The 24,309-nt window shown below is 45.8% G+C and overlaps 1 long non-coding RNA gene across 1 annotated transcript; it reads left to right on the top strand.

Moving 5' to 3' along the window:
• The first annotated feature begins 4,660 nt into the window (after positions 1-4,660).
• LOC141052561 (uncharacterized) lies at positions 4,661-24,074 on the top strand. Its single transcript, XR_012220836.1, has 2 exons — positions 4,661-4,832; positions 23,782-24,074. It is a non-coding gene; the product is annotated as an uncharacterized lncRNA (long non-coding RNA).
• The last annotated feature ends 235 nt before the right edge of the window (positions 24,075-24,309 follow it).

The following is a 24,309-nucleotide window of genomic DNA, read 5'->3' on the forward strand; positions in this document are numbered from 1 at the left end:
TGAACGGCGCACAGTGCGACTTGTTTGCGCCTGATGCAGCTGGTACTCCATGACTGCTGCCTGCTGCTCACACAACCGCTCCAACATATGTAACGTTGAATTCCACCGGGTGGGTAGGTCACATATGATGCGATGTTCTGGAAGGCCAAATCGTCGCTGCAGAGCAGCGAGGCGCGATCTTGCCGTGCTGGAACGTCGCAAGTGAGCGCACTCTATGCGGACCTTGTGCAACAGTGCATCAAGATCCGGATAGTCCCTCAGAAAGCTCTGCACGACCAAGTTAAGAACATGTGCCAGACATGGGATGTGTGTGAGGTTGCCTAGGCCAAGAGCTGCCACCAGATTTCGGCCATTGTCACACACTACCAAGCCCGGCTGGAGATTCGCTGGCCCAAACCACACATCGCTCTCCAGCTTGATAGCATTCCAGAGCTCCTGCGCTGTGTGGCTTCGATTCCCCAAAGAAATTAATTTGAGTACAGCCTGTTGACGTTTGGCCACGGCTGTGCTCATATCGGTCGTAACAGGCTCCTGCTCTGCTGTTTCTGAGGAACTTGAGTAGGAGGAGGAGTCTATGTGTACAGACTGGAGTCCTGCAATCCGTGGCGTTGGAAGAACACGTACAGCGCCACTCTCCAGATCCGTACCCGGCTCCACAACATTGACCCAGTGGGCAGTGAGGGAAAGGTATCGTCCCTGTCCATGGTTACTGGTCCACGCATCGGTGGTCAGGTGGACCTTGCTACTAACGGCGTTTAGTAGCGCATGTTTTATTTTGCCCTCAACATGTTTCTGCAGGGCAGGGACGGCTCGCCTGCTGAAATAAAAGCGGCTGGGCACGTTGTATTGGGGGACTGCCAATGCCATTAAGTCCCGGAAGGTGTCAGTGTCCACCAGCCTGAATGACAGCATTTCAACTGCCAGAAGTTTGGCAATGCCAGCATTCAGAGACTGTGCTCGGGGATGGTTTGCCGAGTAAGGGCGCCTTTTATCCCATGCCTGTGCTACCGATGGCTGTGATGGATGGGAACGTGCTGTTATGGGTGGAATCTGACAGGGTCTCCGGACAACAGTGGCAGAGGTTCTTCCTTGGCGATCCTGTGAGGAAGCCGAACCAGCAGTGTGTGAGCTGGAGGAAGAGGGCCCAACACGAACTGAAGAGGTGGTAGGTGGTGCTGTACGTTGGCCTACGTCTTGAGGGTGTCTATGCAACTCCAACTCGTGCTTGGTGCGCACATGTTTCCACATATTTGTGGTATTGAGGTTGCTGACATTTCTCCCTCTTTTGACTCTCTGATGACACAGCTTGCATTTGACAAAGCAAATGTCATCTGCAACTGTGTCAAAAAAGGACCACGCACTGCAACTCTTGTGAGCGCCCGGTTTGCCTTTGGAAGGAGGAATGCTCCTAACGGGTGCCGAAGTGGAGGGTACAGGCAACCAAGTCTTCCCCCTCCCTCTGCCTCCTGTTTTGGCCGGTAGGGGAATCTCTTCCTCCGAGCTGCTCCCACCACCTTCCTGTTGCTCACGCCATGATGGGTCAAGGACCTCATCATCTTCCCTCCCCTCTTCAAACAGCTGCTTCTCCGGGGTTGTCTCGCCAGCACCGTACGCACCAGAAAGTGGCAACTGAGTCTCGTCATCATCTGATGCGTACTGAGGTGTGCTGACCATAGGCACTGGCCCACTCGCCTCTTCAGATTCAGAGGGACAAAGAAGTTGCGCATCACTGCATACTCCCTCTTCTTCACATTCAGGAATGCTGCTTGGCTGGCCCCCTCTTTCCAAGCCAACAGATTCCGAGAACAGAAGTAGAGATTGTGATGGCTCCTGTCCATGTCTCTCTGACTGCCTGGGCACTTTGGCAGGTGGTGAAGAGACAGATGGTTGCTCTTCGGTGCTCTGACCCTGAGAGGATGCGGAAGTAATTGAAGTCGATGCGTTAGCTGCCATCCATCCGACAACGGCTTCAATTTGTTCCTCCCGCAGCAGTGGGGTACGTTGAGGTCCTACAAAGCTGCGCATAAAGGACTGTTGCCTGCTAAAACTGGGGGATGCTGATCCACTGGTGCCCGCAGCAGGCCCAGAATCCCCACGTCCTCTACCTGTAGAATCCCCACGTCCTCTCCCTGCAGAATCCCCACGTCCTCTCCCTGCTGAAACTCCACGCCCACGCCCACGCCCCCGCGCCTTACTCCCTGCCTTCTTCATCTTGCAAGACTGCTTAAGATAGGCAAAAAAGGACAAAGGGGGGCCTTAGTGTGCTTATTCCTGAACAGCTGGTTACAGGTACAAGAAACACTAATTTTATGAAGTGTGTGTGTGTGGACTAGACTTTAATAGGAGCTGATGTGGCCTACACAAGTTCAAAATGTAGTGTTTGGTGAACTTTTTATGTGGTTTCTTTGTTTGAAACAAACTCAAAGTATGAGAACAAAGAATTGAAACTGATAGTATCACCAACTTTTTGGAGCTATTACAATGCAGGCAGGTAACCTACAATGCAAAAGATGAGGCTCCAAAAAAATTGGGTAATACTAATCTGGCTGCGCCGGCAGGGCACAAGCCAGAAAAAAAGGCTCCTCTATCTACTCCTATATAGTGTTTGCAACCAACCAATGTTGATGGATACGGATGGATGCACACTAATAGGAGAAGAAAAAATGAGCTGCACTCAGAGACAAATATGTGTGAGGCAGTGACGCACGTTGAGCGTCCTACAACCAGACGTAGCTGCAGGACACTCTACTCAGCGTGAGCTGCACTCACACACAGTCAGAGACCTCTCAGACAGCCGTCAACAGTGCAGCTAAGTGGGCACTGGCACTGACAGGCTGCAGAAAGGCTCCGCTGTGTACTCCTATATAGTGTTTGCAACCACCGTAGATGGAGACGGATGGATGCACACTAATAGAAGAAAAAATGAGCTGCACTCAAATAAAAATATGTGTGAGGCAGTGACGCACGCTGAGCGTCCTACAGCCAGACGTAGCTGCAGGACACACTACTCAGCGTGAGCTGCACTCACACACAGTCAGAGACCTCTCAGACAGCCGTGAACAGTGCAGCAAAGTGGACACTAGCACTGAAAGGCTGCAGAAAGGCTCCGCTGTCTACTACTAGTGTTTGCAACCAACGTATATGGATACGGATGGAAGCACACTAGATTGAAATTATTTAAAAAATGCAGCTCAAAAAATAAAAGATGTATGAGGCAGCAGTGATCACACTGGGTGGCCTACAGCCTGACGTGGCTGCAGGACCCACTCCACAGCGTGAGCTGCACTCACACAGCCCTTGCAGACAGCTGTGAAAACAGCGCTGCTAGGGAAAAGCAAGCTACAGTGGTGGTTTATGTAGCCTGGATAAAGCACAATATTGTTTTTAGAATCGCTATTTCTAACTGTCCCTCACAGTCTTCTACAGCAGCCTGTCCCTAACTGAATTCACAGCAGAGTGACCAGAAATGGCGGCTGCGGTGGCTTTTATAGTGCATCATGACATCATTTCGGCAGCCAATCACAGCCATGCCAATAGTTAACATGCCTACATGCCTAACAGGATGTGCCCACACTTCGGAGGATTCCCATTGGCTTAATCAAAGCAAGCAGGCTCATAGCATGATGGGAACTTCCTATTCCGATTCCGATCCCGGAATCCGATATGAAAAAAGTATCGGAATTAAGTATCGGAATTCCGATACCGCTGATATCGGCCGATACCCGATACTTGCGGTATCGGAATGCTCAACACTAGAGATGACTGATCTTGTCCGATCTTTTTGCTGTATGGAATGGCAGGATTTGGTCCCCACCTGCAGGGGGGTCAACCAGCCTCCATGCTTCCATTTGACGGCCAGGACAATACATCATTCTGTAAAGAGCCTTTTAATCTTATGTATTCAATGTGCCAGTTTTTCTTTCTAGTTTTGATTATATTTTAATTTTTTCACATCATTTTTTATATATAATTGATCTGAGTTTATATGATTTCCCTAGAAACAACATTACCGATATCAATTGGAAATTGAACATTTATTGCTGAGCAGACATGTGTGTTAAATCTTCCCTTCTGTGGAAAAATGTTTTTCGTTATCCCTCTGTTGCTATTATATAGAGTGAAAAAGCTGGCAACTTCTGCTTTTTTGACTGATTTTTGTGTTTGAATTAGTGGGCAATAATTATAGAAGCATATCTATTTGCTTTATTATAAACGAACATGCTTTAATATTAATAAATATGCTGTGCTATTTTTATCTACAATTTCGGAATTTCAGATAATGGAGACTTATATAGTCGTTCCAAATACAGATAAATATGCTGTGCCGTTTTCATTTGTAACTCTGGAATTGTAGGTAACTAAGATTGGTATATATTAGGATTCGATTTTAATCTGATGATTAAAGGTTCGTTACAATATGTCAGCGCTATATTAGTGATTAGATGGGGTGTGGCTGCAGTATACCATTTGCTTTAATTTGTATGCAATGGCTGAGAACCCGTGAATTGGTTCAACTGAGATTGGAGACTGTTTGCAGTATGTCAGCGCCACATTGCAATGATTAAATGCGGTGTAGCGGCTGGTAGTATGCCACCTGTTCTCAACCCTAATTTGGTTGTAATGACTGAACACCTGTGAGAGAAAATATATGAATGAATGAGTCATTAAGGTTAAACCCCTCCCCCTCTATCATGATTGTGTGATACAAGTATGGTGACTGCCCATCACAGAGACACACCCCCTGGAGGAAGCATTGACAGCAAAACGAGCGTCGGGGTTTAGGAGTTTTAGCAGGCCACTTGGCACCTATATGCAGCAAGAGCTGGGAACAGGTAATATGTATTTATGAGACATTGATAGTGTTATCTATATGTCTATCGGTGAGTCGTGACAGGTTTCAGCTTTGTGTGTATTACAACGGCAGCATCTGCAGCCGTCCTTATGTGCTCCTTTTTCATGCCCATGATAGGGTTCAATATTGTGTGAAGCACACGGCAGTATTTGTAGCTGTCTCAGTGCGCTTTCTTTCATGTGCAAAGCATGCAACTCATTGAGTGATGCAGCTTTACCGCTACATCATGTGTCTATATTGGAGCGTTAATTTAAAAGCATGTTATGCGAATCATATTTAATTAGGCCATGTGGCATGTTGCTATATATAATGTAAAAAAGGAGCACTTTATAAGGAACCTTTTCTAATGCACATATATATAATAAGAGGAGGATAATTCTTTCTGGTAATCTTTTTGTATTGCAATTAAATAGTGCGCCTTCATTTATGTGCAAAATTATGCAAATGTAGTATATGGGATTCTGCAGCTTTTTTTGCAATATTATGTCTCATATTAATTTAACTATTTAGTTTCATATGAGGTTATAGTGATATATATATATATATATATATATATATTCTTTTCACTACAATTTATTTGAGCGCTATAGGGAAATATTCCTATTATTTTGATGTATGCAAAATTCTGACAGATATATTTAATGAAATATGTTATGTATTATATCCATGTTTCCTAAACTTGTGTGTACGCTAAATTCTGAGTTTTCTATGGTATGAGGCACCTTGTTTTATATTTATATGTTGATAAAATAAAAATTGGAATTTTATTAAATAGTGTTTCTATCATACTTTTTTGATCAGGATGTAGATATTGTTTTTGGTGGGATTTGTGCCCAGAACCCCAGTGCTACCCCAGTCCATTAAATTTTATAAATTCTTATTAGTTTTACAAATTTTCCATTAATTGTTTCCCATTTTGTCCTGTAGAAACCAAGTTTTCTGCATTTGTTTGTGTTTTTTTTTCTGTTACACACATGAAGATTAGATATATAAAAATAATATTTAAATGTAAACTATTTTAATCAACTTTTCAGCTAATTTGTCTGTTTTGTAAATTTGTACAATTGTTTTTTGTGCAATTTTGTAATTGTTTGCTCCTAGCCATGGAGATACATCTTGATGCAATTGCTATATCACTTTGTTAGAATTGACATTCAAGAATTACAAGCAATACCTGCTGAAATGGTTCAATGCTTGCCTCCAAGCCACAAGGCTTCCATTTTCCACTGACACTATGTATTAAGGTACAGTTCTAGGCATAAGTAAGCAAATTATCTTTCCTTTCCTGTGGCTTTGCTATATTTATGGGCTCAGTAGTGGGAAATTGCTTTTGGCAAAACACTAAAGGTGATTAATGTTTTCCTTATTGCATTTCCCAAACATCTAACACAATGAAAATGCTTTTTATGAAAATGTGTACAATGTTATGTTTTATTTAACAGCTTTATGAAACACTAAAGGTTTTAAAAAAACACAAATATGGGCTGATTTTTTTTGCTTCATTGTATTCAAACTAAAGCTTCCATTCTGTGGTCACATTAAGGTTTGTAGAATGAGGTTATTTTGTTGCACTCTGCGGCATCAGTTCAATCCATTTTCATAAAAAGTTGTAACTAAGAACGTTCTTTAAAATGTGTCATCTTTCTGATATATGAAAGTATTCATTGGAATTTAACCCAGATGGCCGCTATTTGTGTTTGATTGTGGAGGTCCGAGGTCTAGGACTGTTACTCATCAGCACAAGGGCTCGCTCACAGTAGCGTATAAATTAGACTTTAAAATAAAACCGGATTGCTCTCGGACCAATGCTATTCAATGAAGCAGTTCAGTTACACATTTTTTTTCCGCTGTATCTGACATTAGAAAAAAATCGTAGCATACTGCAATTTCACTGTGAAATTGGACAGAACGAGAAAAGCATCCCACCCCATACGGACCATCAGAGCGGCATCCGATTTTATGGGTACATTACAATTCTGTACCATAGGAAACTGTAAATGGTCGTGTAAAAGATTAATAATTGCTGAGTCAAAAAGTGATTGTACTCGGATGACAAGTGAGGAAAATCATCCCACTGTCCTAGATGAGAATCCAGCAGCCATGGCACTCCTGCAAGCATTGGTTACACAGACATAGTGGACACACAGCACACCATTCCAGCTAGATCTGCGTTTTGCTACAGGTTACACGCAATGTTCTAAAAACTGACCATGGTGTTATTTGCATAAACTGTGTGAATGTGCAGAGAATATTGTTTATTTATTTACAAGGAGAAGCAGTTTATAATCAGTATAGGAAAATGTTCAATATAGTTAGAATAGTCAAAACTTAAGGGCCCTTTACATATAGCGATATCGCTAAAGCGTCACCAATTTTGTGATACAGCAGCGATATCACTAGCGATATCGCTACATGTGATACTCACCTCCAACCGCCCCCCCCCCGCTGGCTATCGCTGATCGCGCGAGATCGGCCTGGTCCATTTCTCGTCGTCGGCTTCCTGCTGGCGCCGACGAGCAAGCCACGGACGCGGGCGGAAGACATCACCGCTGCATCTGACGGTAAGTATCGACCGCCGACCGCTGCTGCATCGCTAGTGAGATCTGCCTGTTTGGCAGCTCACTAGCGACCATTTAGCGATGCCCCAGCGATCCTGACCGGGTCGTATCATGGTCGGGATCGCTGATGCATCGCTAAATGTAACGGGGCCTTTAGAATGATTCCCCACAACAGCCTGTCATGGCCAATGCAGCGATTGAATAAAGCATCTAATATCCAGGGACATGGAGAGTTATTGTTAAGGTTGGAGACCGACGTTTAGTCGATTCTGGGAAATTATCCGATTGCTGTTGGAAAGTAAAAATGTCTTCAACTTGAGGCAAGATAGTCTTTTGTTTATTTTTTTGTTTAACTTGTAGCTTATTTAATTGTAGCATTTGGATCATTTTAGTCAACTTTTTAGTGTTTAGTCTCAGCTGGACCCTCCGCAGGGATAGGGGGACACTGACATGAAGCTGGAAGGGAGGGAGTGACCATATAAGGAGAAGATGGGGGGGTGAAAAGTGGGGAGGAGGACGAAAGGTGATACAAGGGCTACTGGTCGAAATGTAGGGACAGGAAATGACATAGGTGGGGTTTCTGGAAAAAAAACAAAAAACAAGTAGGACTGACCGAGGTTGAGTGGCCCTCTTTGACCTTAGACTACTGGACAGCAAAGTCTGCAGCCTCAGGGACTATAATATTGGGGATGTCAGGCCTCAGTATGAGAGATGTACTGCTGCAATATCTGATCCTGTATATATATATATATATATATATATATATATATATATATATATATATACAGTGGGGAAAAAAAGTATTTAGTCAGTCAGCAATAGTGCAAGTTCCACCACTTAAAAAGATGAGAGGCGTCTGTAATTTACATCATAGGTAGACCTCAACTATGGGAGACAAACTGAGAAAAAAAATCCAGAAAATCACATTGTATGTTTTTTTTTCATTTTATTTGCATATTATGGTGGAAAATAAGTATTTGGTCAGAAACAAAATTTCATCTCAATACTTTGTGATATATCCTTTGTTGGCAATGACAGAGGTCAAACGTTTTCTGTAAGTCTTCACAAGGTTGCCACACACTGTTGTTGGTATGTTGGCCCATTCCTCCATGCAGATCTCCTCTAGAGCAGTGATGTTTTTGGCTTTTCGCTTGGCAACACGGACTTTCAACTCCCTCCAAAGGTTTTCTATAGGGTTGAGATCTGGAGACTGGCTAGGCCACTCCAGGACCTTGAAATGCTTCTTACGAAGCCACTCCTTCGTTGCCCTGGCGGTGTGCTTTGGATCATTGTCATGTTGAAAGACCCAGCCACGTTTCATCTTCAATGCCCTTGCTGATGGAAGGAGGTCTGCACTCAAAATCTCACGATACATGGCCCCATTCATTCTTTCATGTACCCGGATCAGTCGTCCTGGCCCCTTTGCAGAGAAACAGCCCCAAAGCATGATGTTTCCACCACCATGCTTTACAGTAGGTATGGTGTTTGATGGATGCAACTCAGTATTCTTTTTCCTCCAAACACGACAAGTTGTGTTTCTACAAAACAGTTCCAGTTTGGTTTCATCAGACCATAGGACATTCTCCCAAAACTCCTCTGGATCATCCAAATGCTCTCTAGCAAACTTCAGACGGGCCCGGACATGTACAGGCTTAAGCAGTGGGACACGTCTGGCACTGCAGGATCTGAGTCCATGGTGGCGTAGTGTGTTACTTATGGTAGGCCTTGTTACATTGGTCCCAGCTCTCTGCAGTTCATTCACTAGGTCCCCCCGCGTGGTTCTGGGATTTTTGCTCACCGTTCTTGTGATCATTCTGACCCCACGGGGTGGGATTTTGCGTGGAGCACCAGATCGAGGGAGATTATCAGTGGTCTTGTATGTCTTCCATTTTCTAATTATTGCTCCCACAGTTGATTTCTTCACTCCAAGCTGGTTGGCTATTGCAGATTCAGTCTTCCCAGCCTGGTGCAGGGCTACAATTTTGTTTCTGGTGTCCTTTGACAGCTCTTTGGTCTTCACCATAGTGGAGTTTGGAGTCAGACTGTTTGAGGGTGTGCACAGGTGTCTTTTTATACTGATAACAAGTTTAAACAGGTGCCATTACTACAGGTAATGAGTGGAGGAAAGAGGAGACTCTTAAAGAAGAAGTTACAGGTCTGTGAGAGCCAGAAATCTTGATTGCTTGTTTCTGACCAAATACTTATTTTCCACCATAATATGCAAATAAAATGAAAAAAAAACATACAATGTGATTTTCTGGATTTTTTTTTCTCAGTTTGTCTCCCATAGTTGAGGTCTACCTATGATGTAAATTACAGACGCCTCTCATCTTTTTAAGTGGTGGAACTTGCACTATTGCTGACTGACTAAATACTTTTTTTCCCCACTGTATGTATATATATATATATATATATATATATATATACTAAAAGGAAAAGCCACCTGAGGATCAGTAAAGTATCCACTATTTTCACATTTAATTTGAGTGCTGCCTAATTTTTTCTTCCTTTTGTTAATTTGGCTGTTTGGACACTGCTGAATAGGTTTTGCACATACTATATTATTTTGGTAGTGCTGCCCTTTTTTCTTGATTTATATATATACTAGCTATGAACCCGTTCTACGCCCGGGTGGCGAGCATTTTTATTGGTATATGGTCTCCCATCCTGGTACGTGCTGCCCCCTCCTATCCTGGTATGCATTGCACCCCTCATCCCTATCCTGGCATGTTATCAGGATCCTGTCAGCACCGGCGGACTGCAGCGGCTGAGCAAGGTAACTTACCCAGACTACGGGAGGGCCTGGGATCCGATACTGCAGGGAAAGTTCAGAGCACAGGACCTACGACACTGAAAGTAGTAAACAGTACAAGGACCTACGATCATGTGACCACAAGGGGCATGGCTTAGCATCCTGCTGCAGGAGATGACTGTAGGGTTCTATTACAGGAATTCTGGAGTACAGGCTAGGGAAACTCAGGTCAGACAAGCGGGGGGTCATACACGGGGAGGGCAGCACAGTACCAGAGAGACAAGCAGAGAATAGTCAAAACATAAGCAATGAATCATACACAGAGATAACAGCGTGGTACAAGGGAGGCAGTCAGAGAGTAGTCAGGTCCAAGGCAAAAGAGTCATACACGGGAATAGCAGAGCAGTATAAAAGGAACAGGCAGAACTCGTAACAGGGACAGAACTGGATCAAAACCAAGCAAGCATAAAGTATCACAGTCACAAAGCACACCAGGGTCACACACTCGGCCAAGGGTCTGAGTATAAGCGACAAGGAGTGAGCCCACAATAAGGCTATAAAAAGCCTGCCAGATCTCAGAGTGAGGCTGTCCAAATTAACCTCTGAACTACCTGATCCCACAAACTCAGCAGATCATGACACATGTATGGTAATCCTCATCCCTATCCAGCTATGCATGGCCCAGTCATCCCTACAATGGTATGCATGGCCCTCTCATCCCTATTCTGGTATGTATGGTCCCCTCACCTCCCAATCCTGGTATGCTTGGCACCCCATTCCTCATCCTGGTATACATGGTCCCCTCACCCCCAATCCTGGTATGCATGGTACCCCCTCATCGCTATGCTGGTATGTATGGTCCCCTCACCCCCAATCCTGATATGCATGGTACCCCTCATCCGTATCCTGGTATTCATGGTTCCATCACCCCCCAATCCTGGTATGCATGGTACCCCCTTATCCCTATCATGGTATGCATGGTCCCCTCACCACCCCAATCCTGGTATGCATAGCCCCTTCACCCCCTAATCCTTGTATGCATGGTCCCCTCACCCCCCAATCCTGGTATGCATGGTCCCCCCTCATCCCTATTGTAGGATGTATGGTACCCCCTCACTCCCCAATCCTGGTATGCATGGTCCCTTCATCCCCAATTTTGGCATACATGGTCTTCTCACCCCCCTATCCTGGTATGCATGGTCCTCTCACCCCCCAATCCTGGTATGCATGGTCCTCTCGCCCCCCAATCCTGGTATGCATGGTCCTCTCACCCCCCTTTCCTGGTATGCATGGTCCTCTCACCCCCCATTTCATGGTATACATGGTCCCGCTCACCCCCCTTTCCTGGTATGCATAGTCCCCTCACCCCCTTTTCCTGGTATGCATGCTACCTCTCACCCCCTATACTGGTATGCATGGTCCCCCCCTCACCCCTATTAAACTGCACACATACAAAAAAAAGCATTTATACTCACCTTTCTTTCCTGTGTTCCAGCGCTGTCCCGTTCTGTCAGAGGTCGGGGGAGAAGTGTGGTGCCGGAGTACGTGCATGCCCATACCACGCTGTCCAGCGCCATATTGCTGAAGACACACTGCAAATGTGTCTTCAGTAAAATGGCGCTAGATAGCGCTATGTGCATGTGCGATTCTCACGCACACTCCTGCCCCGGTCTCTGGAAGAAGAGAAGCACCGCGGCAACGCTCCTTCCAGTGAGGCAAGTATGGCGCCAGAGATCATGGTATGCAGTGTCTACGCGTACCGCCATCTTTGGCGCCATATCCGTTACCTGTAATGCTGGATGCCTCATTCTGTCTGGAGCCAGGCTGCGCAGGCGCATCACGATATATATAGGATCATTATATCCTGGGAGATCTTTGTCCTCAGGTATTTCTATATGTTGCCTCACACATGGCAGATCCTCACTGGCACCACATTGTGTGACTGTGGCATGGCTGCAGACATGACATACATATATAATAATATACATAGACAATGCTGTTATATTATGCACTGCATGGATGTTATGCCATGGATTACTGCTCTATTATTCATAGAATATATATATATATATATATATATATATATGCTACAATGTGGTGCACGGTATATATAGATACTGCAATATAGTGCATGGGGTATTTAAAGATACTGTAATTTGGTGCATGGTTGTTATACCTAGGTGTTGTAATATAGTGCATGGCTGTTATCTCTATATATAAAATTGAATGCATGTGTGTGTGTGTGTGTATCACCAACCAATCCCGAAGCATCTTTCATTTCACCAGATCTGTTTAAAAGAAGCTGAGCTGCTATTGGTTGCTATGAGCAACAGTTTTCTCACTCCACGACAACACCTCAGCAGACCCAGTGACTGGGTGGGAGAAATATAGCATCCCCACAAGCATAAGATTCCAGCCATTGTCTGCCCCCCAGAAAGGAGCAGAGAGCACATGACAGAAATGAATCCTCCTCTCCCGTGCCCATATCCCCATCACACATCCTCCATCCAATAGGCAAATCTTCCCTCTTAAAGGGATCCCCGGTATGGAAGTTAGGACCGTTCCACTCAGCGCTGTGGTTCTGACCCCAGGGTCTCCTAAAGGGATCATTGGTATGGAAGTTAGGGCAAATCCCTCAGTACTCTGATTCGGACTCCAGGCCTCTCTTAAAGGGATCATTAGTATCGAAGTCAGGGAAAATCCATCCAGCGCTTTGGTTCTGATGCCAGGCCTCTCTTAAAGGGATCACCGGTATGGAAGTTAGGGCAGTTCCACTCAGCATTCTGGTTCTGACCCCAGGCTCTATTAAAGGGATCATTGGCATGGAAGTCAGGGCAAATCCATCCAGCGCTTTGGTTTTGACCCCAGGCCTCTCTTAAAGGGATCCCCGGTATGGACATTAGGACCGTTCCGCTCAGCATTGTGGTTCTGAACCCAGGGCATCTTAAAGGGATCATTGGTATGGAAGTTAGGGCAATTCCACTCAGCACTCTGATTCTGACCCCAGGCCCCTCTTAAAGGATCCCCGGTATGGAAGTGAGGGCAAATCTACTCTGTGCTTTGGTATTGACCCCAGGCCTCTCTTAAAGGGATCTCCGGTATGGAAGTTAGGGTAAATCCCTCAGCACTCTGATTCTCACCCCAGGCTTCCATTAAAGGGATCATTGGTATGGAAGTCAAGGCAAATCAACTCAGTGCTCTGGTTCTGACGCAAGGCCTCTCTTAAAGGGATCCCTGGTATGGCAGTTAGGACCATTCCACTTAGTGCTCTGGTTCTGACCCCAGGCTGACGGGATGATGTGGGATATTAGGGGTAGTAGTCCGGTAGCTCTGGCTGATGGTATTGTGTGGGATATTATAGTGAATGTGGCTATGCGGAGTGGGCGGGGCTATACACTCAGCTTTTTATATACAGTATATATAGATATAATCATTATAATTTGTTATAACTAGCCATAGTTAGTTACTATGCCCGGGCAGCACCGGGCTCTTCAGCTGGTGTATATATGTAGAGGGTGGCGAGGATGAGATAATTAGGTGGTGTTACTGATGCTAATAGGCGGGGAAGTGCGCTGATCCAACAGAACTGGGGGGGTTACCCACTTCTTAGTGCAAACAGACTGGAGAATGAGACAGTACTGTAGTTCAACAGGTCTGGATTTATTCACCAACTTTGCCGACGTCCACACTTTAATACAGGACTGTTCACTTTTCCTCCTCACACAGACCCGGGTACCTTAGATGCCTCTGTGCCACTGTAGTGGTGTCCTCTGCGGTTCTCCTCACTGTGGCTGCCCTAGGCACTTCCACCACAGTGCTTCCCCGTTCAAAGTACACTGGTACCTATTCCGCTCAGACTGTCTCCGTCTGATGCTTCTGTGTTCCTGGGTCACCCCCCTTGACCATCTCTACTGTCTGGTACTCTCTGAGGGCTCTCCACTGCATAGCAGACCCTCCTTTCTAGTGAGCTCCCCTGACTGACTCTTCTGGAAGTTTCTCCCAGCCTTTATACTGCCAGCCTAGGTAGCTCCGCCCACTGTCACCTGACAGTCACCTTTGACCAATGGGTGTGAACTTGACCTGTGGCAGTTATGTAACCACTCTCTTCTGTGCTCACCACTGCCCTCTAATGGTAACACTCAATACAGCACCCTTTTTCCTTCTTCTCAGTGCCTCTAGTTCTACACTGAATTATTCCCTCTGCCTTTTACTAAAAGCAGATTCCTCTGTCAGGTCAACCTCCCCACATTTATACATATTGCAATGTAGTGCATGGTGAATGTATGTGATTCTTCAATGTAATGCATGGCGTATATGTATATACTGCAATTTAGTGCAGGGGTATATATAGATACCACAATACAGTGCATGGTGCAGGCACTTATATAGATGCATTTTTATATAACTTCACCAATATAACAGATAATATTGTATTATTGTGGCTGATGAATAGACACTGCTGTATAATATAGAGCAGATATATCACAAACACTATTAGGCAGATATACATTTTGTATTATACCTATCCTATATATGGGTCTTTATTTATATATATTTATATCAATATCTGTAGTTATATCTGTATATATCATAGACACTGTGCGTAATGCACAATGATATATACATATTACTGTATATATCATGGCTGTATATATCATATTACTGTATATTCATGGCTGATATATAAATATTCCATTATCTAGATATTTCTGGATCATACATTGCCGATCGTTTTACATTGCCAGTATATATATATTGTTGAACAATACGTGGCATATACAGTGTGGTGTGACTGGTGGTCGCGTGGTTAATGGAAGGTATCTGTCACGGCAATGGCAGCTCCCTGTGATGTAGCCCTGAGTGTTTTCTTAAGCAGTTGATGTTCACATTTGGGTTCAGGCTACGGGTAGCTTTGAGAGTTGTGAGGGTCAGGCTACCCATGTACCAAACACTGTGGTGAGGGGGCTCACTGTACCTTGTTTTGGCTGAAGACATGTGTGTGGTTGTGAATCTGCAGGACCTGTGATGAGGTCATGAACATGATTTATACTGTTGGAGCGAAAGAGGTGCAATTAGGGTCTTATCTGATGATAAGGTATATAAATATAAAATAGTCACTCACCCGCTGTAGGAGAGATAAAGCCTGTAGAATAAACGTTCAGCTGCTGCACGTCCAAGGTCTAAACCAGTGACTGCCAATATATAAAACCTTATGGAACTTTTTTTATGGACTTCGTGCTCAGCTAAACAATAGACACAATTCCAGTTGAGATGAAAGATTAATGTTTTTATTCCCAACGCGTTTCAAAGTAATGGTTACTTCTTCCTCAGGGGATGACATACATGAAAAACTAGCATTGTTGCCAGACTAAATACACTCCATATTTGAAATTTGGCGCCAATAGTCACATGCTTTTTACAAGAAGTCAAAGTTCAAATGACTAGAGTTGAGCGACTTTTGGTTTTTTAGGGTCGCGTTTCGTTTCGTGAAACCCGACTTTTCCAAAAGTCGGGTCGAGCAAGATCGTCCGATTATAGGGAAAAGTCGGGGTCGTCCCGAAACACGAAACCCAATGTAAGTCAATGGGGAATAAAAGTCGGCAGTGAGAGGAGGACAGGAAACACACCTACAGTGCCCATTTGAATGCCAAAAGCATCAATTCTTCTTACTTAAGCTTGTCAACCTTAATTAACTTCATAATACAAGTTACGCACTGAAAAATGGGGGTTATTTGGCTAAATTTGTGGGGGGGGAGGGCTGGCTGCAGGTTTTCATGTGCCCTGGGCGAAAGAGCGCCCCTTTAACACATACCACAACTCATCATGCTCCGATACGGCAGAGAAATAGCGGTATAGTACAATGAAAAATACCTCACTTTTTACATCTCATGACGAGGCCCATCTATTTCTCCATACAAAATCATTGGTCCCATATAATGTTTGAAACAGTATATGATGAGCTCCACATAATGCTACAGTATATGTTGGTCCCCATGGATGAAGCTCCACTGTCTTATGGGCCCAAATAATGCTCCAAACATAATGGGCCCCATTTCTACTGCTCTAGTGTATAATGGGCCCTGTAAATGCTGCTCCAGTGTCTGATGTCCACCTTTGGAATGTTCCAGTGTATGGTGGGCCCCATCTATCATTCTCCAGAGTATAGTGCTCCCCAAAAATTGCTGTCCCAACATAGAAAACAATCAAATAAGTCTCCTCGCTAGGGAATCCCTGTACTTGTCTGGACAGGTGCTGTAGCTTGCTTAACAGCTTGCCAGCCGTTCTCACGCCCAGTATGGATTGCACGTGATTGCACAAAGGTTAGAAAGGGTACCGTATCCCTGGATAACATGTTTGGATAGCGTACACATTCAAAATATATGTCTATACAGCATGAGGCAGGCTCAGACGGTGTTAGGCCCAGTATGGATTGCACGTGATTGCACAAAGGTTAGAAAGGGTACCGTATCCCTGGATAACATGTATGGATAGCGTACACATTCAAAATATATGTCTATACAGCATGAGGCAGGCTCAGACGGTGTTAGGCCCAGTATGGATTGCACGTCATTGCACAAAGGTTGGAAGGGGTACCGTATCCCCGGATAACATGTATGGATAGCGTACACATTCAAAATATATATCTATACAGCATGAGGCAGGCTCAGACGGTGTTAGGCCCAGTATGGATTGCACGTCATTGCACAAAGGTTAGAAGGGGTACCGTGTCCCCGGATAACATGTATGGATAGCGTACACATTCAAAATATATGTCTATACAGCATGAGGCAGGCTCAGACGGTGTTAGGCCCAGTATGGATTGCACGTCATTGCACAAAGGTTAGAAGGGGTACCGTATCCCCGGATAACATGTATGGATAGCGTACACATTCAAAATATATGTCTATACAGCATGAGGCAGGCTCAGACGGTGTTAGGCCCAGTATGGATTGCACGTCATTGCACAAAGGTTAGAAGGGGTACCGTGTCCCCGGATAACATGTATGGATAGCGTACACATTCAAAATATATGTCTATACAGCATGAGGCAGGCTCAGACGGTGTTAGGCCCAGTATGGATTGCACGTCATTGCACAAAGGTTAGAAGGGGTACCGTATCCCCGGATAACATGTATAGCGTACACATTCAAAATATATGTCTATACAGCATGAGGCAGGCTCAGACGGTGTTAGGCCCAGTATGGATTGCACGTCATTGCACAAAGGTTAGAAGGGGTACCGTATCCCCGGATAACATGTATGGATAGCGTACACATTCAAAATATATGTCTATACAGCATGAGGCAGGCTCAGACGGTGTTAGGCCCAGTATGGATTGCACGTCATTGCACAAAGGTTAGAAGGGGTACCATATCCCCGGATAACATGTATGGATAGCGTACACATTCAAAATATATGTCTCAGGAGGCAGGCTCAGACGGTGTCAGGCACAGTATGGATTTGACAGCCCAGATTACACAGCGGAGGAGCAGGGAGAGGTAAAGATTGCAAATGCTGGGGCCCTGGCCAAGCAAGGGGGGCCCACTCGTGGGCGTCGGTACTGGCACTGGGCCCCTCATAGTACAGCGGTGTGTCTGACGGCGGGTGTGCACACCACCTTTTTTCTGTCAGGATTGATCCAGCTGCACTGAAGACTCTTTCCGATAGCACACTTGCAGCTGGGCAAGCGAGCTCCTGTAAGGCATATTGGGCCAATTCAGGCCAGGTGTCCAGTTTAGCGGCCCAATAGTCAAAGGGGAATGACCTGTGTGGGAGAACATCGATATGGGAGGAAAATTAGTTTGTAACCATAGTTGACAACTGCTGTCTCCTGTCTCTTTCCATCGATGCAGTATTACCAGTTGTGTGAGCGGTATTTGAAAAATCAGTCCACAACATTGTCATGAAACCCCTGTCTCCAATGCCACTTCTGCTGTGTACACCACGAACACCTCTGCCAAGCTGCCCCCGGCCCGTACGGCTTGTGTGAGAACCATCACCGCTGCTGTGTGCTGGGAATGCCTCAAGCAACCGATTTACCAGAGTTGCTTGTTTATTAGCCAATATTAGGTCAAGGTTCTCCTGTGGCATGATGTTTTGTAATTTGCCTTTATAGCGTGGATCCAGGATGCTGGCCAACCAGTAGTCGTCATCGTTCATCATTTTGGCAATGCGGGGGTCCCTTTTTAGGATCCGCAAGGCATAATCTGACATGTGGGCCAATGTTCCCGGTGTCAATGATGCACTGCGAGTGCTGGGTGGAGGAGCACTTTCTGGCAAATCCACATCCCTCCAGTCACGCACAAACCCTGTACCAGACCTTGCCACGCCAACATTTTCACTTGACCCACGAGATGCATCCTCCTCCCCTAAGTAATCATCCCCATCATCCTCCTCCTCCTCCTCCTCTTCTTCCTCCACCTCGTCCAGGAGAGGTCCCTGAGCAGACAATGGCTGAATGTCATCAAGGATTCCCTCCTCCTCTTCCTCCTCATCAACATTGGCTGCAGACGCCTGCTCCTTAAGGTGCGTCAAAGTTTGCATGAGCAGACGCATAAGTGGGATGCTCATGCTTAGGATGGCGTCGTCTGCGCTTACCAGCCGTGTGCATTCCTCAAAACACTGAAGGACTTTACAAAGGACTTTCAGCTTCGACCACTGCACGCCTGTCAACTCCATGTCTGCTCTCAAAGTGCCTGGCCGTGTATCCTCCCACAAATGCATTATGGCCTGCCTCTGCTCGCACAGCCACTCCACCATGTGCAGGGTGGAGTTCCACCTTGTTGCAATGTCGATAATGAGGCGGTGGTTGGGAAGGTGGAGCAATCGCTGCAGCTTCTGCATACGAACGGAGTGTACAGGCGACCGGCGGATGTGCGCGCACAGTCTTCGCACCTTCTGGAGCAGGGCTGTTAACTCCGGATAATTTTTGAGGAAGCACTGCACCACCAGGTTCAAGGTGTGAGCCAAGCAAGGTATGTGGTTGAGTTTTGAAAGGGCTATGGCTGCCACAAAATTACGGCCGTTATCACTAACTACCTTGCCTGCCTCAAGATGTACACTGCCCAGCCATGACTCAGTTTGTCGCTTCAAGTACTCGGCCAGCACCTCGGCGGTGTGTCTGTCGCCCAAACACATCATCTGCAACACAGCCTGCTGACGCTTTCCACTAGCTGCTCGATAGGGGGACACATCGTGTGCAACAGTGGCAGCTGCAGATGGAGTGCTCGTACGACTGCGCTCTGTGGACGAGCTGTCGCTTCTGGAGGAGGAGGAGGAGGAGGATGGTCGAACGCCTACAGCCAACTGTTTCCTATACCGTGGGCTAGGCAGCACTGTCCCACCACCGCTGTCCCCTGTGGACCCTGCATCCACCACATTAACCCAGTGCGCAGTGATGGACACGTAACGGCCCTGGCCATGCTGACTGGACCATGCATCAGTTGTGAGGTGCACCTTTCCGCTCACTGACTGCTTGAGTGCATGGACAATGCGGTCTTTCACATGATGGTGGAGGGCTGGGATGGCTTTGCGAGAGAAGAAGTGGCGACTGGGTAGGTCATAGCGTGGTACTGCATAGGCCATGAGTTCGCGGAAAGCTGTGCTTTCCACCAACCGAAAGGGCATCATCTCAAACGAGATTAGTTTGGCAATGTGGGCGTTCAAACCCAGTGTACGCGGATGAGAGACTGAGTACTTTCTTGACCTACTCATAGTGTCTGGGAGGGTGAGCTGGACTTGAGAGCTGCATATGGTGGAAGTAGCGGTGGACAGGGCAGACTGAGAGAGGGTTGATGATGGTGATGGAGTTGGTGTTCTTTCTGATGGCCTAGAATCAGTCTTTCGTTGATATAACAGTGGGATTCCCTCACTGCTGTGGCCTTGCAACGACACCTCAACATTTGCTGCTGTGCTAACCGGTGGGCTTACAGTGGGGGAAACAATGTAGCGTTGCTGACTACCTTCGTTGTGATCAGTTGCACATGTGGCACTTGAGGTTTGGTGTTGTGTCCACGCTTGCAAGTGCATGCTGGTTAAATGTCTAAGCATGCAACTGGTATTCAAATTTTTCAGATTTTTCCCTCGGCTAAAGGTCTTTGCGCACTTCTTACAGATAACCTTGGCCTGATCATGAGGATTTTGTTCAAAAAAGTGCCACACTGCACTCTTCCTACTTTGGCAGACATTTTGCGGCCTAGCACGCTGTGATCTTTTGACCCTCTGGACAAGCTGTCCAGCAACTCTTTTGATGTTTGGAACCTGTCTTTGGAGTGCTCCGGGCCTGCCAGATAACAGCTGTTGCGATGTCGATGTCTGCTGTGGATGCTCCTCATCTGAGCTATTGGAAGCAGCACCCTCTTCCCCCAATGGATGCCAATCTGGGTCAACAACTGGGTCATCCATCACCTCCTCTTCTATGTCATGTGCACCTTTCTCTGTGTCACCGTGTATGGTGGTATAGTGTGCGGGAAGGGGCACCTGAGTCTCATCAGGGTCAAAATCTGGCTCTGTACACTGCGAGGACAATGTAGTGCTCTGAGTGAATGTACCAGCAGAACCATCCATCAGCGGCTGTGCATCAGTGCACTCCATGTCAGATTCATCTTGGCCTGGGTAATTCACCATTTGACTTGATAATCCAGGCATGGTATGTGAAAACAGCTCCATGGAGTAATCAGTAGTATGGCCTGCGTCATCCTTCAATCTTGGTTGGGGTGAAGGACACAAGGAAAGGTGTGGTTCATGAACATGAGCCTCCAATGACGACTCAGTGCTTTTACTTTTTACAACTGAAGAAGAGGAGGCGATAGAGCTGGAGGCTGAGTCAGCAATGTAAGACAAAACTTTTTCCTGATGCTCTGCCTTTAAAAGCGGTTTGCCAACTCCTAGAAAACTAAGCGTTCGAGGCCTTATGTAGCCAGACGATGACGCAGGGTCAGCACCTCCTGCATTCGGTCCTATTTTGCTCGTGCCACTACCATCAGATCCACCACCAACACCATCATTACCAGCTGCCAACCCCCGCCCAATTCCACGGCCTCTTCCACCAGCCTTCCTCATTTTTGGTAGAAATGTAGACAAAATCCAACAAACTATATAGTAATGTAAAACAAGGTACAAGGTGTCTATAGGACAGGGGAGTTTTAGAATTTCTGCACACACTTGTGGACAGTGGACACTTGTGGATTGTGTGCGGCCCACTGATATCTGAGCGCTATGTGACACGCTCGATGGCACAGCTGCCTGTGACCAAAGTGACGAGAGGATAATGGAGATTTTGAATCTCTGCGTACACTTGTGGACAGTGGACACTTGTGGATTGTGTGTGGCCCACTGATATCTGAGCGCTATGTGACACGCTCGATGGCACAGCTGCCTGTGACCAAAGTGACGAGAGGATAATGGAGATTTTGAATCTCTGCGTACACTTGTGGATTGTGTGCGGCCCACTGATATCTGAGCGCTATGTGACACGCTCGATGGCACAGCTGCCTGTGACCAAAGTGACGAGAGGATAATGGAGATTTTGAATCTCTGCGTACACTTTTGGACACTGGACACTTGTGGATTGTGTGCGGCCCACTGATATCTGAGCGCTATGTGACACGCTCGATGGCACAGCTGCCTGTGACCAAAGTGACGAGAGGATAATGGAGATTTTGAATCTCTGCGTACACTTTTGGACACTGGACACTTGTGGATTGTGTGCAGCCCACTGATATCTGAGCGCTATGTGACACGCTCGATGGCACAGCTGCCTGTGACCAAAGTGACGAGAGGATAATGGAGATTTTGAATCTCTGCGTACACTTTTGGACACTGGACACTTGTGGATTGTGTGCGGCCCACTGATATCTGAGCGCTATGTGACACTCTCGATAGCACAGCTGCCTGTGACCAAAGTGACAAGAGGATAATGGAGATTTTGAATCTCTGCGTACACTTGTGGACAGTGGACACTTGTGGATTTTGTGCGGCCCACTGATATCTGAGCGCTATGTGACACGCTCGATGGCACAGCTGCCTGTGACCAAAGTGACGAGAGGATAATGGAGATTTTGAATCTGTGCGTACACTTGTGGACAGTGGACACTTGTGGATTGTGTGCGGCCCACTGATATCTGAGCGCTATGTGACACGCTCGATGGCACAGCTGCCTGTGACCAAAGTGACGAGAGGATAATGGAGATTTTGAATCTCTGCGTACACTTTTGGACACTTGTGGATTGTGTGCGGCCCACTGATATCTGAGCGCTATGTGACACGCTCGATGGCACAGCTGCCTGTGACCAAAGTGACGAGAGGATAATGGAGATTTTGAATCTCTGCATACACTTTTGGACACTGGACACTTGTGGATTGTGTGCGGCCCACTGATATCTGAGCGCTATGTGACACGCTCGATGGCACAGCTGCCTGTGACCAAAGTGACGAGAGGATAATGGAGATTTTGAATCTCTGCGTACACTTGTGGATTGTGTGCGGCCCACTGATATCTGAGCGCTATGTGACACGCTCGATGGCACAGCTGCCTGTGACCAAAGTGACGAGAGGATAATGGAGATTTTGAATCTCTACGTACACTTTTGGACACTGGACACTTGTGGATTGTGTGCGGCCCACTGATATCTGAGCGCTATGTGACACGCTCGATGGCACAGCTGCCTGTGACCAAAGTGACGAGAGGATAATGGAGATTTTGAATCTCTGCGTACACTTTTGGACACTGGACACTTGTGGATTGTGTGCGGCCCACTGATATCTGAGCGCTATGTGACACGCTCGATGGCACAGCTGCCTGTGACCAAAGTGACGAGAGGATAATGGAGATTTTGCATCTCTGCGTACACTTGTGGACAGTGGACACTTGTGGATTGTGTGCGGCCCACTGATATCTGAGCGCTATGTGACACGCTCGATGGCACAGCTGCCTGTGACCAAAGTGACGAGAGGATAAGGGAGATTGGATTGCTTTTAAAAAAGCAGTTTGCTTAGCAGTGGGTAAACAGCAATGCCAGCGTGTCAGGAAGCCTTAAAAGGCAGCCCAACAACCAACACCACTGATACACCACAATATAGCCTCCCCTTGCACTGCACACACAGTGACTTGTGTGTTGTGCAGGCCAAATCGCTAGCAGCAGAAGCAGTTTTTTTGTCTTCTTCCCTGCCTAACGCTCTCCCTACAGAATCAGCAGCAACCTCTCCCTATACTAAGATCGGCAGAAGTAAGATGGCGGTCGGCGTGCACGCCCTTTTATACCCCCTGTGACGCCCACCAAAGCAAGCCAATCACTTGCATGCCCTTCTGAAAGATGGTGGTGACCCGTGTTTATGTCATCACGTTGCCCACAGTGTCCGTGGATCCTGATTGGCTGAAAAAGAGCGCAAAACAAACTTTTGAAACGCGACTTTGGCGCGTAAGTCGCCGACCTCGTGGCCGACCTCATCCTAGGGTCGGGTTTCGTTTCATGAAACCCGACTTTGCCAAAAGTCGGCGACTTTTGAATTTTTTCGACCCGTTTCGCTCAACTCTACAAATGACGTTTGCATCTATCACAAGTTGAAACATAATCTTCAATTTCCGTATAAAATAACACAATTTCTTTGTTCATTCATAGATAAAATTTAAAGAAGAAAAATGAGAGGAGAAAAAAATATAAAAAAATATATATATAGAAAATCTTTTATTATGTCCGAGAAAAACGATCCCACTTGAAGAAAAGAAAAAGGAGGAAGATCAGAGGCTCTAACCACTACACCACAACGGATGCTGATCTCCAAGGAAACTTTCACTGCAATAAAAAAAATCATATGGATATTAAAAAATATTTTTATTAAGAATGTATTAAAAATATGTATCCACCAACAGCTGCAGAAAAAAATATAAAACAATAAAAATATGTGTTTGAAATTTTGTGTATGCATTCATTAATTAATGGTTTAATTAATTAATGGTTTAACAACATTTGTAGCAAGAAAGGATGACTTATAATAAAAATATATATCAGATTTTTACAAATAAAAAAGAAAAAGAAAAAGAAAAAAAGGGGGTTAGTTAAAACGTGTCACATTGTTTAATTACTTTTCAGTAACTTTTAATAATTTTTTAGCTTCTAAACCTAAGGGAAGGGCAATCCTTCATCCAC

This window comes from Dendrobates tinctorius, unplaced genomic scaffold (assembly GCF_039654945.1).
Source record: "Dendrobates tinctorius isolate UK_male_01 unplaced genomic scaffold, ASM3965494v1 ptg000162l, whole genome shotgun sequence".
NCBI lineage: Eukaryota > Metazoa > Chordata > Amphibia > Anura > Dendrobatidae > Dendrobates > Dendrobates tinctorius.